Genomic DNA, 13,748 nt, shown 5'->3' on the forward strand with positions numbered 1-13,748 from the left:
TGCTGCATCTCTGCACAGTCCTGCTTCCGTGTGCTCTAAAATGTAGATTTCTAGGTAGGTGTTTTGAGCTTTTTGTACTGTATGTGATAAGGTCATGTGAGTCAGCAGCTCAGAAGGCGATTTGGGACAAATGTGGTGAAGCACTGGAGTTGGCTGTGAAAGGGGGGATAGGATGGGATGGGGGTTGCCCTGAATGGTTTAGCCACGTGTTATTTAGTTCTTACTGTTCACAGTTTATTATCAATTAGCTACTATGAATTATTCAGTAACTCCTATGAAGCTGATACATTAGGTATGTAGTCACAAGAGAAAACTGGACCTGCCAGCTGGTCTCTAGAGTTTAAGAGGATGTCCTTGAAAGTCCCTCAGTCTCTCATCCCTCTCTCCCCCTTTCAAAAATGAAGTGGCATCTTCCTGCTGGTGTTCCTCCTGCTAGCACCTTCATCTTTGGGGATGCTTTATCACTGGTGGGGGGGGGTGAGGGGGCTTTGGCATCAGGTTTAGCACAAATGTCCTCTCTTTTTCTCCTCTGCCCTATTCCTCTGTCTCTTCCACTCTACCTCTTTCTGCCTCTCCAGCTCACCCTCTGCCAAAGCGTCCATTTGAATGAAGTTGTTTTGTGGTTTTCAAATGTTTTATTTTGCCTTTCAATTAAGACACCTTAAAAGCCACCCCCCCCACCACCACCACCACCACCACCCCAGCTCTCTTCCTTCTGTAGGGCTGCCTCCCTCCTCCCTTTTCTTGTCTCCTTCTCACTCCCCTGTCGCTTACTAACATGGTACAGGCTGCATGTGCAAGCGCCTCCTGCAATCTAGCCGGGGCTTGCTGAGACTGTACAGATGCTGAGCAGTGATTACTCCTCCCTATGATTGAAATCTTTTAAGATTTGACATCGATCGTCTGGCTGAGTAAGTGAAATTCTCTTGCACTTTTGTCATTCAGTAGCAAGTCCCTTTCTGTTTTTTTTGCTGGCAGGATAGAGCATGATCACTGTCTACTGAGATTTAGTGTTGGGAATTGCCTTGTGTTCATGCATCATGTGTGGCAGACAAGTTTGTTCTCGTGCAGTCAGGGTTAGCACCTTGGCAGGTGGCGGTAATAGTCCATCGAGGAATGTGTGCTTGTTGTGATCGCGCAAGCCCTGCCAGTTTTCAACCCCCGCCAAGCTTTGCCTCCCTAAAAATAATTCTCCCCCTTTGCCTCCTCATGCTCTATGCTGTAGAGTCAAGTGCACACAGAGGACGGCTTATTGTGTGGGCTTTGACGTGATGGTGCACTGTCCTAGAGTACATCGAGAGGACCTCCTCTTTTTTTTTCTCTCACAGGGAGCTCAGATTACAGTCGAATGTGATTAGTTCAAAACGTTTTAAAATACATAACCCCTCAAGCGTAAGTGCCCTCAAATGTGCCTGAGGGAGGATTGAATCTGTTGACAGATGACGACAGGGAAGGTAACCAGCATGAGAACGCACTGTTGAGCCAAAATAGAGTGTTTGAAGGTGCACCAAGCTGCAGAAAGTTTCTCCTCCAGATGAGGTCATGGCTTTTTTTGGTGGAGACCAATGGCAGTTGTAGCTTCAGTACAAAAAACAAAGGTGGAGGTCTGTCGTATGAGGTAAGAATGAGGCACTTTCGCAGCATGTAATACATCTGGTACTGCGCATGAAGCAGCATTTTTAACACAGTTTCTTACTCAAGTGCCATTAATTCTGATGATATGAAGGTACTGTGGGACATTTTAAAATTATTGAAATTATTAGTGTCAAGAGATTTGAGACCAATTAAGCTCCTGTGCTCTTAATTGGCAGCCTACTCTTCCTGCTTCTTTTTGAAAAGGGTGTTTGATTGTTCTGTCAGGATACTGTTGGATTTGTGTGTTCCAGAGGTCATCCTTCTATAAAGCTGACTCACAAGCCCTTATCTAATTCTTTGCAAGAGCTGCCTGGCTTGGCTGCTTCTTCATCAGCTCTGAAGCGCGGAGCATACTCATTGCTTAGGCATGAAACCAGCATGCATCATTTTATCTGAAGGGAGCTGGGAAACTGGCTGCTTTCTAACACGTGATCTCAATGCATTACATATGCATTGGGCATCCATAACAGCCCTGCTTTGCTGGGAAAGGTATCACCATAATCCCGTGGTGCGGTGCTGCGTGTCACATGAAGTAAATCTTCCATAGCTGTGATTAAGCATTTTGTCCTACTGGGATGTTTTGGATTCTGAAATATCAAAAGTTTTTTTGTGCTTGCAGAAACGTGAATCAGTGCCTCAGGGGTTAACAAAATCTTTGCTTTCATCCATATCGATTGAATTTTGAGGGCAGCTGTAGATGCATGATACATAAGCCAAAATTCGAGTGATTTAGCACTGTGAATTTGTAAGTTGCATTGCTGCTGTTGTGAGTTGCAGATTTTTATCATGTAGATTCATGGTTTTCGAGAAGATACAGTGGAGTATGAAAAGCACAAAAAACATAGCTTCAACAATGTGATCTCAAATGCTGTACTGTGAAACCATGACCTGCTAGTCTCATCATTTTCAGAAGTACTTTTATTCGCTGCAGAGTCTCAGCATTGTATATCCTGCATTGAATAGTATCAATATAAGTGCCCTGGATGAGAAGCATGTTTTAGCCACCTAAATTTAACCTCATTTAAGGACATTGCTTTTGTAAGCTTCCTTGCAAGCTCTGTTTTGCAAGATATCCTTATTGCTGCACAACAACAGCTGTTTCGCTTCCTTATCCCCTTGTTCACCTGAGCTGACACAGATGCCCAAGATGAATGTCTCTGGATTACTTATTCACATTAGCAGGTTCAGCTTTAATGTTATTACTGAATAAGGGATGTCATTTAACTAAATTGAAATTAGGCCACAAACCATACATGCATTATGTTTTTCTACATATTTGTTTATGTTTGGTACACTAACTAAGTGCTCAGCATTCAAATTTAGCTAATGCTGTAATTATAATTTTGTGTATAATACACTTATATAGTAGTTGACATCAAACACACAGGTTGCCCAAGTGTGAAATACAGTGTACTGAAAAGCTGGAGTGAACTTTCATTAAATCGCATGTTCATTCTTAAACTCTATTATGAGTTATGATATATTAATAATTTACATATTTATTATTAGTATATATTTACTGTTGTAACAAAATAACAAAAACATTTTGGATGCTTTATAGAACTTTATAGAAGAAGAAAAAATATTCTTAACTTAATGTTATGATAATGTAATGAATATTTCTATTCTATCAATTAGCCATTAAATTATTTTTTAATTTTAAAAAGTAAAATAGAAATGAGAGTTTTTGTTCTGACAGCCGTGACCCAGAGGGAGAAGTGGCTTGAAAATGGATGGATGGATGGATGTTCTGACAGCAACAGTATACTTGCTTTCAGTATTATTTATTAATGTGTGGTCTTTTCTTTGCTAGGTCAGTGAGCTGCATCTTCAGATCTTACAATTTGCTTTATTAATTATATACCATGCATTTAAATAAATGCATTTGCTCTTTTCTAACCACAAGTTAGGTTAACTGATTCAGTAGTTATTTGTTTTATTCGGGGGCAGTCGTGGGCTGGAGGTAAGGGATCTGGCCCTGTGACCGGAAGGTTGCCGGTTCGATCCCCAGGGCCGACAGTCCATGACTGAGGTGTCCTTGAGCAAGACACCTAACCCCCAACTGCTCCCCGGGCGCCGTGGATAGGGCTGCCCACTGCTCCGGGCAAGTGTGCTCACTGCCCCCTAGTGTGTGTGTTCACTAGTGTGTATGTGGTGTTTCACTTCACGGATGGGTTAAATGCGGAGGTTGAATTTCCCCGGTTGTGGGATCAAAAAAAAAAAGTATCACTTAAGACTAAGTTTAAAGTCTAATGGTTTCTAACAAGCCCATAGAATGTGGGAGAATGTTATGAAATAATCCATTAGAAAACTAAGACTGTCTAATTAATGTATCAGAGCTTAACTTCTGGACTTTCTCATTAGCAATTCATTATCTCCACAAACTGGTCAGAGCTGGCAGAACACCCGCATCTGTAGCAAGACGTCCTTGAGCATGAGTTTGCTGAGTCGTGGACTAAAACATAGGAAGACAATACACTGTTTGGATCTTGCATTTCTCAAAACAACTTGACCTGTCAAAGCTTATCACAGAGCAATTTAAAAAACCGACCCTTTCCGTGTTGTGCATGACTCATATTATGTAACTTCTTTCCTTTCTTTTTTCCCAGCATGTTGGAGCGCTTGGACGGCGGTACTGTAAAAATCTTGTTGTCAACGTCTCCAGTCAAAGCTGTCAGGCAAATGGCTTAAGAATTAGTCATGGCCCACTCATGCCTTTGCTAAAATCCTTATGATCACGAAGCACTGCTAAAATTAGGATGATTGATGGTGGTGAGGGGTAGATGTGGTTGAAAGCTATATTCACCTTGTCACCGTTAACAGTGGAGCTCCAGTATAGTGACAGGGCATGATGGACACTTTGACTGCTGGTCAGGGGTGATGTTTTGTTATACCATGTTAAAAAAAAAAGAAAAGTGGTATTGTAATAGGACAGATGTTCAGAAAGAGTGATACAGAACCATTATTATGTGTAATTATAGATTCACCTGTGGTTAAGTATGGTGATGTCAGCATTTAGTGACTGATGTATTATACTAAAGCCTCAGCAAAGAATCTGCTTGGGCAGTTTGCCTAAACTTCCTATCCACCTTTACCTCTTGTAGGTTTAACCAATTCGTTAAATAGTGTGCTGTAGAGTTGCATTTAGGCGTACCACGTAGACAGAAATGTGCATATTAACTTAGCTATGCTGGTAAAAAACATTGTAGTTGCACTATGTACTTATTACTTGTGTTGTTTAAAGAAGAATATCGTACCATTTTTCACATACACAACATTCTGGTTAATTAAGTTTTTGAGATGTAAACAAAGTCATTCTGGTTTGATGTGAAACTCTCTATTCTTGTTAACGGTAGCTTTGTTAAGCACCACGAGCTGTTTTACAGAAGCTTTCTTGTGTTGAGATAAAAATCTAACAGGTCAAGATGACATTTTTCACATATTTATGAAAAGAAGCAAATTTTAATTTATCTTACAGCATCTTATCTCAAGTTAGGGAATCCTACACTTCTCAAATGAAACTGACGATCAACTTTTTTTTTTTTTTTTTAATCAAGCAACCATCATATGCTTACAGCTGAAATGTAAACCTCATCAAAATAATGTTCAAAATGTAAGTTACATTTATTGTTACTGATAAGCTATACTGGTAAAAAAACTAAAGTGCAATAAACTGGAAGATAAATATGTTGTGCTGTTTATCAATGTCGCCACTCCCCTGTTTCAGTTTCCATTTCCCAACTACTTTAGCCCACTGCGCTAACAGTTTGCCTCCTAATAAACAGACACTCAGCTTTGCCTCCTCATTATTCACCAACATCACTGTAATGTTTAATCTGACAAGTTTTCATCAGCATTAACACACAAGGTGGTAAGAGGGGATGGTGGAGATCGTGTCTGTAATGTCTGGGTTTTTTAAAGAGTTAGAAAACGAAAACGCCTCACAAGTGAAACCACTGTTTACAATGCAGAAAAATGTAACGTCGTTATGCTAATAGTGAACTGCACTTCTGAAATAACTGCTGGTCTAAATTCAATTCTAACTGAAGTTGTCAGTGACTAAACAGATAATGTAAGATTTGACAGTCAGGATGTTTCTGCTATGCAGCCCAAGAAATGTTTTGCAAAGGCCTAAAACATGTTTAAAACCTCTTTATAGCAGAATGGTACATTCAGGTTGTTTTCAGGTAAAGTAGTCCCTAAAACTCTCCTTTTTTCCTAATTTGCCACCATTTTACCATCACTAATATTGCATATAAAAAATCAGGCTCTTGTACATTCATTGGTGGTTTTGAATAGCAATTAAAATGGATATATTTGTGTTGTAGACATCTCAACCTCTGGTTCTTATCAGCACAGCTCTAAAGAAATTACCATTGGTAAGTATTTCTACATATTTCACATCAAACCACTCTGAATGGCTGTGTACTTTTCAGACTCAATTATGCTTAAAAAACCTGCAAAACTGGTGGAAATTGTATGTGTTTGAGCACTGGCGTCCGGTCAGTGTGTTAATCAGTTGTTTTACATTACTAAAGATATACACTTATTATTAGTACTGTTATTGTTAGCACTAAGGGTCTCTTCACCAAGACATCAAGCTTTTAATTGACAGCTTGTTCAGACTAACGCAGCCTTTTGAAGAGGCTTTAGGCATCTTCACATGAAGGTATATGAAATTAATGTTAATATGTTGAAAACAGTGTGAATTTCTTTAGCATTGTAGCTGGGCAAATAAAGTGTTTAGGCATGTAATTACATTCAAAGCTATAAACATTGCACTCAAGCTTATTAACTAGCAGCAACCGGTTACTTTGGCTTCATGTGTCACTTTCGACTTGCTCTCAATACGCTGTAAAGATGTCACAGCATATGTCATTTCAGTACCCCAGGCATGTCCTCTGGGCTTCATTTTTTCATTCCTTTTTACCACAAAAGAGGCATCATCAGCTACCCCCCTTCCGCTGCATGCTAAGACAGTGCACCGAATTTAATTAGAACAAAAGCTCCCCAATGATTTTTACACAGTGATGTGGAAGAAGGAGAGGGCAGCTCTTTGCCTCTTTGCTTTTAGTTGCTTCTTTTTTTATTGCACTCTCTTTGAACGACCTTGCAGTTGCTAGACGTTCCTCTTTTTTCCCTTCTCTCTCCCATTACATCTTATTTACTGTGGTTATGTCCATATGAATATGCAAGGGAAATGCTTCGTTGTCTGGCTGTGCAATCTATATTTGTATTCCTTTACAGCCCAGGCATTGTAAATGTCACTGTATTTGTCAGCACACATAAATAGACAGGGTGTTTATGCTCCGCCGTGCCATATGTTCATCTCTGGAAAGAGGCTGCAGTGGTAAATGTTCCTTGATGTCATTTTATGTCAGACACAAGGGACCTCCCCTTACTAAGTATAACACACTTTTTAACACACAGTTAAAACACAATTGCTCTTCTAATACTTTTTAGGATCATTTTCCAACACAAAACATACATTTTTAAACTGGAATAATATATATCAGCTAGGGTTGCGTGATAGAGCAACAGTATAATATGATACTTCAAGACATTTTCACGACATACGATATGTATCACAATATTGAATTTTTCTGAGGTTTGATAAGTTGGAGCTGAAAATAAACTGTACTGCTGTAATAAAAAGTACAATGATCCTTATTCAGTGTTTCCCAATTAAACAGGACTACTTATGCTCTCTTTGGAATGAAACATGTGTCAGCGTTCTTTAACCTTTTAAAGGGCCAGGGCCTGCTGTTGGGCTCAAAGTTTTAATACACACTTCTAGAATCGTAAGAATAGCTCAGCCAGTTTGCATCGAAGTCCTTGAAGCTGGTGAATAATAAGCCTTAATATGTAAAAAATAAAGACTTCATGTGGTAAGAAGTAAATTAACTAGTGTCATTCAACATAAATAAGTACTTTCAATGAAAGTATTTTTTTAGGTTGAACTGATGAGTCATTTGTACAGTGTAGATAAGCTAAAAATAAATTGGTATATTTTATTCATGTAAAAATTATGGATATATATTTGACTCAGTTAAATTCTGACCATTATCTTTTCGCTACACTGAAGACATTGTAACACCCACATATCTTTTTAGTAACTCAACACACTGTTATAAGAAACTCAGATAAAGAAGCTTTTAGGTTAACCAGATATTTCAATCTGTGTTGTTACGACAGATGTTGAACCTCAGATGTGAAGTGATGCAGGAAAAAAAGAGTGACAGATTGTTAGTGAGGGGCTTGTTCCCTACCCCGCCAGAGCCGTCAGCCTAGCTTCTGCGTTTTTGCTCATGTTGCTGGATCACCAGCAGCTGCCTAATAACTATGCTGTAAGCCAACATTGTGTTCTCAAGGTTCTCAATGTGTTAAAATGAATTAGGGACCAGATTGCTGAGTCAGCATTATTGTAATGCTGTTATTGTTTCTTGATGAAGGATTAAAGGTTGAACACTCAGTGCTTGCCTTTAAGATAAAATAAGATAGTAAGTATTATTTTTAGAATCTTGTAGATTCATTGTGTGTCGAAGTCTGTAGTGTATTTCATTAATGTGGAAATGATGCAAACATTTGTAAATTCAATGCATCATTTTATTCAAAATAAAAGGAAAATAGTGGGAGTTGGAGGTTTCTGGTGGCTTTGGTGGAGGTGGAGTGTTTTGTCTGCGGCTGAAGCTCCGCGCCTTTGACCGCTGACCTGTTGGGAAGAAGGGGCTGAGTAGCCAAGAGCAAAAGACTGCGCGACTGCTGGCTGTTGTCCCTGTGTAGCATTTAGTGACTCACACACACACAAACACGAACACTGTCACGCTCCCTAACATGCACACACACACACTAGGACTTAGTCATCCACACACACACACACATGCACTGTCTTACTCATTGGCACTCAAACACATATATACACTCTCACACTCACACTGACACACCACAGAGAGTAAATGCTCACTTATAAACAAACGCAGACACAACATACACATACAGACTTGGACTCTAAGCAAAATAATACTGTATTATAATTCTGTTGCTGCATATTGGAATTGTGATATGCCTTGCAGTGTATTAAACAATACCAATGAACCATTAGTGTAAATTTATCACATTTATTTGTTTTTTAATTTGTATTTTTGTATTTTTTTATTGCACTGATTTGCACACTTAAATAGTGTCAGTCTCTGCGAAGGAGAGCACTAGCATTGCAAAGCAATTTCTTGCACTTGCATCCACCCCAGTATATGGAGCTTAAACAATCAAGCAATGCAGGATTATTTCACATTTGAGGCAAGCTGTAGTGCAAATGCTCATAGCAAAATTTGTAATGCCCACATATCGAGGGGCAGCAGTTTCTGTACATGAAATTTAATTAAGATTAATTTTAATTTCAGTTTTAAAGAAAACCATGTTAAATAGCACAGCAACTGTGTGTAGCTCTGAAGGCATTCAAATACGAAACTACCCAATCAGTAAATGCCATTCATTCAAACTTATTGTGTTGTATTAGTGTTACTGAACACTGTGTTTACCAAAATACAGTATTTGAAAAGTGGAATAATAAAAATACCAGGCTTTATAGGTAGCTATCAAATAGGCCAGATTATATTAGAGTTGTTATCAGTACTCTATATCTGAAGGGAAACATTAATATCAATACATCCCTAGCAGGATGACCATCATTACTTACCAATTAACTGTTATCCAAAACGCTTAAAACCAAGGATGTGATTCAACAAAGTGATCAGTTATAGAACTAATAGTTCTGGTTTTGAAATCTGACATCAGCTAGCTTCGGCTCAGTGAACCTCAGAAGCATTCAAAAGACATTGTTGTCCATCTTGACCTTCTCTGTAATTTTGCACACGACTGAGCATCACACTTCTTCTCTCAAGGAACATGGACGAATTTCTTGTCTTGTACTGTCATCCTTTCAAGAAGTGCTCCTGAACACCACTTTTTTAGCTACGTTTCAGTTTATTGCGCCTTCATCGTGCGTAGAATTCGAAAACCTTCTTCAGGTTGAATAATAACCTCTGGCATTCACAGGCAATGTTGCCTATTGGCATTTAAATACAATTAACATTTGAACATTTTAACAATACATACTTTTGAACTATGCATAGTAATACAATTAAGACTTCAGTCACATTTTTAAAAAAGACTTGATGGAAATGGAAAATATCAAATTAAGCTAAAGTTCACATAAATATTTTCGGAAGATTACCAAAGCTGATCTGATGCAGCAAGTTATTATCTGACTGCATTTGCCGAGTACATGTAAATTATGTCAAGAATGAGAGTACAGTGAAGTCATTTGACTGAAGGCAGCCGATATGTGTTTGTGCTTTTAAATGAAGCACTTCACTTCAGACGAGCATCTAAAAGTAGACTATCATGCTGAAACTGTTCACTCTGCTTCCCCACTGGGAAGAACTACAGCTAACAACATCACATCACACGGTGTGAGGGAGTGCTATTTTAGGGTAGATCTGCTATATGACTGGATCACATTCATTCTTTTTTTACCTCTAATATTGCATCCGGCATTTTCTGCTGATATTGGACCGACAGCAGTACCCTTAGTTAGGTATTGTAAGCCTCTGCAGTACCAGTCTTGCAGAGTTGTTTAACAAATGACATATTGTGGAGCCTTAATTGCAGGCATATACTCACAGCATGGAGAGAAAATGCATATTCACACATACACAGCTTCTCCATGTGACCAGCCTTTGCAGCGCAAGCTGATGCAGCTTCTCTCACCATGCTTGTTAGTGGCCCAAAGAGGCAGTCAGCCAGCAGGTGTGCCCCTGGCAATATGCAAGTTTTCACAACGCAAGCATGTGTAAATTCAACCCCCCCACCCCCCCCAACAATACACTAACAATACCTTATACCTTCCCTTTATGGTGTATCACATAGTATACAGTTCAGCTATAGATGCATTAAAACAGCTAGTACTCCTGCTGAAATATCATATTTGATCATGAATATTAGGCCCCCTTTTAGTAATGGTAATACTGCCACAGCCACGCACAGAACATCAGGTTCTAAACAAGGGCATCTCTACTTTCAGTCGAAAATTGATATCATTAGCACAGTATTTTAGATGTCAAAAACATTTACTCAAGCAGAGTAACAATAATAGGTGACTATTGAAGTTGATCCCTGAAGTATATTCCTATGCATTTATTTGATTGCTCAGGTTTATGAGAAACATTATGAATTCTTGGCTTTGTTATTTTCATTAAAAAAAAAACAGTACTGTGTAAAAAACAAGAAACCTTTATTCCAAGAACAGAGACATTTATTCCAGTCATAATGGCTGTGAAATAAAAGCTGCTTTTTGTGTTTTAGCATCAGAAAAAAAGCAGAACATATATTTAATGGAAAATAACACAGACGTCTTAACAACCAAATATATTATCCTTTTTTCAATATTTTGCAGCTTTATTACAGCTTCTGTTCTTTTCAGGAGAGTTTTTAAAGAACCCTGCAGACACGTCTCCAAAGCTCAGTCTTACAAGTTTCTTTAGCATTTCTCCCAATCCAAGTAATCTAATCCCACACACATGATTCAATAATGCTGAAGTCTTGGCTCTGAAATGTTGGAACTCCAGTTTTGGGAACTCAGTGTTTTTTCATTTATTTTGCTTTGGCTGGTCTCTGCACAGTCCTGTAGGTGTGATGACAGCATTTAGAGATTGCATTACTTGTAAGAATAATTCATTAAAATTCAGAATTTATTATTGTCATTACACAAGCAGATTAAACACTTTGATAGCTCAAGAAGCTACACTTTGCATCAAAATCAAAAACAACTCCAAATCAGTTCACATATTAGGCCGTGTGCACTGTGAGCTTGTATGTGCGGCAGGCTGCAGGTTCAGACTTCTACCGAACCTTAAAAGACACGAGGCTCTCAACTGAGCTTTCCATAGGTCACCCCCAGTGCAATCCATATCTGCAAAGCAAAGGTGACAGCCTCCGCAGTAGATCAATATGCATCGTCAGCACATGATGGAACCCTAGGGACTCGCTGCGGCGGATAGCACACAGCGGAGCAGGGGACATCTGACATCTGAGAGGGCTTTCACCAAGGGCTCTCCAGTGGTCCCCTTCAAGAGGGGCGGACAGCTGCAGGGAGCAGTCTGTTAGGCGGGGGTGGAGGAAGTGAGATGTCCTCTGTTCTCTCTGAAACAGAACCCACTCGTGATAACAGCACGCAGCTTGCCACTTTCTATTAGAGGACAGCTTTTTAGAGAATCATACAGCCACGAGTGACAGTGGTGCTTAAGGAAGCTGTTGGTTACGTCACCACTACTTGAGTAAATTGCTGTCGCTGACCCTGCAGTAAATGTCAGAGTATGACAGAACATTTCTAGTGGAGGAGCATATTAGGAGCAGCCTCTTTTCTCTCTGCTACATGTAGCCTGTAGCTTCCGCTTTCTGTTAAATGTTTGTGCTGTGCGTATGGCAGTCTGCTAAGGGGCTCGCTGCACTTAGAGAGACTGAGCTGAGAGCAGCATAGCTGCATTAGCATAAAATAAAGTGTGGAACAGTCCAGTTTTATATACCTTTGTAAGTTCATCTAGCTGACAGCTAGATACAAGCTTTAATGCTATAAATATGTTCTAGCTGCATGTGAGGACGTATCAACGTTTAATGCAGAAACCTTTAAACTTTTTTTAAGTAGTCTTTGTTTATTCAGAGACACTATAAAGGAGTTCACTGGTTGAAAAATGCACAGGATAACTCAGAACACTGGCGGCTGTAAAGTGGGACATCCTGCCTTTCAATAAAAAGAGTCAGTTACCTTGTTGGTAAAGGTGTAAATGGGAAAAGCACCTCCTTTTTGTGCAAAGTAGTGGGAACAACCTGAAAAAAACTATTTTTGTGCTCTATTTGCACCAAATGCTTTTAACTACATATGCTATATTGTTTGCCAGTGATTTCAAATCTGTTGTTTAATCTGTGCAGGGCTTGCAGTTTAGAGTTTATAGGTCTCTCCCCATTTAGTGAGGTAGAAGTATGGCTGGAAGGGCTTTAGTTCATTCTATTTATCCTATCCAATACTACAATAATGCTAATCTCTGGTGGCTCCTTTCTATAGGGCTGCAACAACTGGTTATTTTGATCTATCGATTATTGAAATGAATGATAAAGTACGAATTACTCAATTAATCAGCTTTTAAATTTAGCTTAAGGTTGGTTAATGTGTTTGCTAACTAACAACGAAGACAATAAAGATGAATACCTTATTAAATTCACTCTTTTAATGAACTTTCCTGCTAATACAAAAGTTTATACAAATAAACTAATAGTTTATTAAAATACAAATTTAATTTGATTTTTCCTGCCAAAATTTAAAATCAAGAATATGCAACGCCACCAGGTTCACCAACCACACGACCATGTCTACACAAGTATCACACAAACTATAAACATCACACTAACAAGTGTGCGGATCACTGTATTCTCTTTAGGTTATATATCTTATTTTCTAAGTGCAATATTCAAACTTGTTCTCTATGAACAGTTAAATTTGAGCAATTTCAGTTTCAGCTTTAACTCTTCATCAGGCTGCCCTGTATGTTTGTGAAGAACTACCTACTGAAACTAAAACTGCTTATGAGTGGTGGCAAACGTGCGAAAAACAGAAAACACTCATGATGTTGTCACCAACTAATAGACTATTAAATGAGTTGCCAACTAATTTGGTCGTCGATTTTAGTCGACTAAGTTGATTAATCATCGCGCCCCTACTCCCTTATTACAATTCTATCACTACTTTAAAAGATGTGGAAGAATTATTTTATCAGTGGATACACAGTGACATTTTCTAAGCGCAAGTTAGAGCACAGTTAAATTACTAAGCACTTATTAATGTTATTTTATTTCATTTAATTTATAAAAAGCCACTGATGTTTGAAAAAAGTTCAAAAAATTAGTTTGTGACAAAAATGATGACATCGTTAGTTATGTACATATTAAATGCAATAACAGCAGAAATTGTGTTATTGAAGGAGAAGAGTACAATAAACAGAATGAGATGTCACGTTTTTGTGTTGACACTTATAAACTGTGCGGCTTTATGTAGTTTCATG

The 13,748-nt window shown here is 38.7% G+C and overlaps 1 protein-coding gene across 11 annotated transcripts in view; it reads left to right on the forward strand.

The window, feature by feature from the left end:
• The window catches only part of atp2b2 (ATPase plasma membrane Ca2+ transporting 2), a 156,794-nt gene that overhangs the window by 63,638 nt on the left and 79,408 nt on the right, over positions 1-13,748 (forward strand). The window contains exon 1 of one of the 11 annotated variants that reach the window (XM_017704752.2): positions 781-911. The exons of the other annotated variants lie outside the window; for them this stretch is intronic. The gene's annotated coding sequence lies outside the window, so the exon portion shown is untranslated. Of the gene's footprint in view, positions 1-780; positions 912-13,748 lie in introns of those variants that run through there. 11 annotated transcript variants of the gene reach the window in all.

The sequence above is a fragment of the Pygocentrus nattereri genome, chromosome 21 (assembly GCF_015220715.1).
Source record: "Pygocentrus nattereri isolate fPygNat1 chromosome 21, fPygNat1.pri, whole genome shotgun sequence".
NCBI lineage: Eukaryota > Metazoa > Chordata > Actinopteri > Characiformes > Serrasalmidae > Pygocentrus > Pygocentrus nattereri.